A 5,249-nucleotide genomic window follows, 5' to 3' on the forward strand; every position below is an offset into this window, starting at 1 on the left:
TTTTTTTTTTTTGCAACCAGCAATTTTTTGGGCGTGTCTGTGGGCGTTAAAAAAATTTAATATTTTAACAAGCGCAAAGCAAAGAAAAACCATTACGTGATATGCCGAAATACAAACACACAGTCGGCTTCAGTGTGTATACAGTGAGTACCGTAAATCTACACACAAGTATTGTATACATACTTATATACAGGATATACAATGAAATACATTTTGCCGCGGCAAATAAACCGCTGAATAACGAAAGCGATGACTTTTGTGCCGAGTTTACGATGTCCGCAGTAGCCCTTTTTATTTTGGGTTGGGTTTGGAATTCGAGACTTAATTTATATGAACGAAATGGCACACATACAACAAATCGAACAGTGAAATTAAACTTAAGTAATCAAATGATTATCCCGAACAGAAATTCAAATGTGATTTCAAATAATTAATTTGGCTGATGTACTCCAAAAGCAAAAGTATTGGGAGCTCAAATGGAAACTATAGAAAAAAAAAATCAAACTAAATATCCTTTATCTTTCTCATGTTATGATATTCTACAAAATCGGATTGGATTGAAATTCTACGAAATTTCAATCTTTCTATACCAAAGAGATCTTTCTATACCCATTCCAACTGAATTTCCGCCCGATTTTAGCGTTTTCTTAATGCTTTTTTAAATTTAACGGAGAATTTGAACTTGGAAATAAAACATAAATTTTTTAATGCCAAACATTCCTGCGTGGATTATAATTCGTTAACATCAAAAATGAAGCAGTCTTGTCCTAAGGCAGGGGCATCTGTTTGAACTGAACGCCCTCTCTGGTAATAATATTTATAAACATACGATTCCCTGTAAAAATGTCACGTTGTTTTGCTGCCTTGAATGCCTCCATTGAGACCTCCACAGCTTTCTCCACAGTCAGCGATGTTGTTATGTTATCCTCATTATTATCTTCAAACCAGTTCAAAGTAGGCAATATTATGCGTCCACCAGTTCCAGAAACATGATAGGGCAAACGTAGGTAATTACCATTTGGATCATTGAAATAAACAGATCCCAGACCATTGGAATCAAGGCCTGCAACAACACTGGACACAAAGTATTGACGTGTAAACTTGGTACGTGTTAGCATACTGGCCAAAGAATCGGGGCAAACGGGCCTTAAATAATTCATCTCATAATCGAGCGAGAAACTACGTACCAAACAGAGTAGAGACAGAGTATCGTACCAGCAACCAACCGATCCCAGAACTGTGAGTGGTGAAACATCGAAGAGTTTGCTATGGCTGCGCATCTTCCGGATATTGAAATCTTTGGCCAAGCGCGTATCACATGCGATTGTGGCAAAATCGTTACCAGCAATGGCCACCAGAGTACCGCCAATATATTCATGTGGATTGATGATATTGGCAGCAGTAACAGTTCTATCATCGGGGTTAACAGGATAAAAACTATCCATATTTGAAGAATGTTATTTAATTTCTTTTTTTTTTTTTTTTTTGTATAAAACACATGTATGTGTTGCCACTAGCAGATTGGAAACGTTATTAGAAATTCGGACAATCCAAAAAATAAAACAATTTTGATATAGACTCTGAAGCCTACGTCGATTTGGAAATACTAGAAAAAGTATATTTTTCTTTTCAGTATATCAGTTGTTAAAAATCATCATAAGAAAGTGCATTTTGTAGCCTACTTATTGGCTAAAAAGTAAACAATCGTCTTATGTATGTTCAGAATTGCATTTTCTTATAAAAATTCTACTGTTTATCGCTTCATCGAAATTTATCATCGGTTGTGTATATATTCTATTGCTACTTATTTTGCCTGTCACATTGCCATTTTGCGTTAAAGAGCACAAACAAATTTTCTACAATTTGTCTCACCTTTATGGTCTATATATAGAGCATAAATCGACCTAATTTGGCAAAAGTTTCGGTTTGTATTTCATTCTTTTTTATTCTCTCTCTGATTTTGATAAATAAAATTTTGTTTTGGGCACACGAAAGTCTTTCATTTAATTTAAGCGCCTGCCATACATTTCGCTAGCCCACATATTTCATCCTTCCAGAGGGAGAAACGAGAGGAAAAAAAGGCGACTGTATACCCAGCAATTTGCTGGTGGCTCCTTTCCTCATCATCAGGCCAAATGCCTCCTTCTTCTGCTTTGGCCCTTTGGCAAATTATTCACAATTTGTCATTTGTCTTTGATTTATTTGCATTTTAAAGGCTTTCAACGGGCGACGACATCGCCGACGTAATAAATTTTGCCTTTGCCGCTGTCTACCTTTTGGTTGTTTTTTCATTCATTTTTTTTTTTTTTTTATACTTAAACACAACTTGTAATACTTACAAACGACATTCAATTTCCACATGGTCTCCAAATACAGGCCATTCACATTTGGATTTTCCGCACGGCATGTTATCGATTTGCCATCGTCGTCTGTGGTCGGAACAAAGCTCAACTCGGAGCGTGTTGAGTTCTTTGATATGTCGTCCTGCAGCAAGGAAAACAAGAAAAGAAAAGACGTTGAGAAAAAAAAGAAAACACCATTGGAAAATGTTTCTGCATTAATTAAGTTTCACTCAGAGCCGGAGAGGCTTGAGCATTTTTTAAGTCCATGCCAACAAACCGAAAACGAGGTCTTGAGGCAAAACTTTTCCCTTTACCATCGTTTTTTTTTCTTTGTTTGCAAAATTTGTCAAAATATTTTATGTTTGCAATTTAAAATTTATTGGTATATGTTATTGTGGTGTCTTTGCATGTGTGTGGCTAAGTGTGTGTGTGTGTGTGTTGTTTTATTTTATGTAACAAAGGTCGTCACATAATTAGCTGAGCTGTTATTGTTGTAGTTTGGACGGGTCATAAAATTTCCTCGACGACGCTTTTAAACTGGCGTTAGGTTGTTTAATGGCTGCAAGGCGTGAAATATGCAGATACAAGGTCCTTTGAGAATTACGATGTGTGTGTTTCTGTGTGTGTGTGTGTATTTGGTGTGAAAGTGTTTGCAGTTACCATTAGTATTAGCTCGCTTTCAAGAATCCTTTCAGTTGTTTAATTTAACGAAATCAATAAAATTGATTAGTTGCATTTAATTTGTTTCCATAATTCTAGTTTATCTTTATGCGAAAACTCGACAGTTAAATATTCTAACCTATTCAAAATATATAATTACATTTATATGTTTATTTTTATTTTTTTTATTTCCTTAATGGCCTATAAATAACTATTAATTTCAGTCAATTTAGAAAACATTATAAACAAAATGTTTAGGAATTTATTAATGTCATAATTTTATAATTATGGCATTAATCGTAAGTGGATGAATACAATTGAGCCATTGATCATAACTCACATACTCAAATGGTTTCTGACTTGATTAAATTACTAAAGCAAGAATTCACCTGTCTAATAAACTGAATTAACTAAGTAGCTAACATAAAACTGCTTGGTTTTGGATAGGACAGTTAGATTTTTTCAAGCTCTATGTGTTTCTTTAACATAATTTGTTAAATCATATGCTTTGTGTGAAATTTCACAATATTAGATAAGAAAATTAAGAAAAGTTCGTGTGAATTTAGACATCATTTTGCTAAAATTTTGTTTACCAACTAAAAAAATAATTCGACAACAAAAGAACTGAAATAAAACGTGAATTGAAGACTAATGACAGGTCAATTCAACTGTCGTACCTTAACCAACTGGACAATAGAATACATAGACCACTATTTAACGAACTAAACAATGGAATAGGAGCTATATAAGTCATTAAAAACAAAATATGACTAAACAATTGTTGGAAAGTGATTGAATTTTAATTTTTGAAGCTACATTTTGACTTATACATTTATGTATATCTTTATATCGAACTAACAAATTCCTATCTGTTTCTTCCACTAGGAATTGTTGTTTTCCAAAATTTGTTATGAAATTGGGGTCAAATGAAAAAATGAGAGCACTTAAAACTTATGACTTCATAATTACTTAAAAAGAAGTACTCGAATTCCGATTTCCAATAACTTACAGAGTTTTCCTGCTATAGCAACCAAGTTTTAACTCTTAAACAACTAGAATAACAATGTCCCACAGCAAATTCTTTACTAAAAAATCTAGTTAAAGATTCGCCAATGAATTTCTTTAAACATTAAAAACATTTGTTGTATTTAATTTGGTCTTAACAAATTAACAAATTTGTTAATATTAGCTTGAATTTTACACTTTCCAAAGTAACTTTAAAAACTTTTAAAGCAAAAAATAAGCTTTAGTAGGACAACTTTTTACATATATGTATGTACTTCTCAATTAGAGACTCGGCAAAGCTTTGATTAATGTTTTACTGTGTATGTATGTGAATACCTTCTAAAGCAAGGAACAACAATGTTGTTAGCAACATTTACTTGTCTATGGAAGTCAGAACACCCACACTTGCACCCTCACATATACGCATACCCCCTGTTGGGGTATCCCACATGGATAGAAAACATAACATATTAGTAGTAGACCTAAAGTAGGGTACGAAAACTCATGTTAAACAAGGGATACTGCTACGACCAGCGGCACAAACTATAGCTCAGCTGTAGAAGAACCTTTGCCGCATTACGGCAACTTTATGCTACATGAAAACTACTGAAAAACATTTCCGGTCTTTAAAAACGTGGTTGAGGCCAAAAACGGCAAAGCAATCAGTAAAAGCACAGTTATATATGCACCATATATGCATACATAGAGAGACAGACCTCCAGACAGACAGAGAGACAGACAGACAGACAGAGGGCGAGGGACATAAACAACCGGGCCAGGACTAGACCCTCAGACATACAAAAATGAATTGCAACAAAATTGCGCTAAAACTCCCATAAATTTGTCCAAAGTTGAAACGCAAAAACAAAAACCAGAAAGCAGAATAGAACAGCAGCAAAAAAAAAAAAGCAGAAACCAACAAAAAAAAAAAAAAAAATGAAAAAGAAAAGTGGAAAGCAAAGCGAGTCGAATCGTTTGTGTATTGTGGAGTTTATATCACATTATCTGTGTTTATACTAACCACAAAAGAGGAGAACGGATAAAAGGGGGGAGGCCATCTAGGACTAGTGTGAACCACGCCCAGGGACAACAAGTGGGAGGAAATGGTCGGTGTGTTCTCTGTGTGTGTGTGTGTGTGTGTTTGTGTGGGTGGGCAAAGAGTTACGAGGTACGTTTGTTTGGCATGACTGTGCAAACACAATAAGTTATCGAGCTGAACGTGAGTCAGTCAACAGCAGCAGC

General features: G+C 34.6%; 1 long non-coding RNA gene across 1 annotated transcript; it reads right to left on the minus strand.

Moving 5' to 3' along the window:
- Nucleotides 1–682: 682 nt before the first annotated feature.
- Nucleotides 683–1,610, minus strand: LOC137574390 (uncharacterized). Its single transcript, XR_011031997.1, has 2 exons — nucleotides 1,188–1,610; nucleotides 683–1,074 (listed from the first exon to the last, which is right to left on the minus strand). It is a non-coding gene; the product is annotated as an uncharacterized lncRNA (long non-coding RNA).
- Nucleotides 1,611–5,249: the final 3,639 nt, after the last annotated feature.

Source organism: Drosophila tropicalis, unplaced genomic scaffold (genome assembly GCF_018151085.1).
Source record: "Drosophila tropicalis isolate 14030-0801.00 unplaced genomic scaffold, ASM1815108v1 contig_458, whole genome shotgun sequence".
NCBI classification, from domain to species: domain Eukaryota; kingdom Metazoa; phylum Arthropoda; class Insecta; order Diptera; family Drosophilidae; genus Drosophila; species Drosophila tropicalis.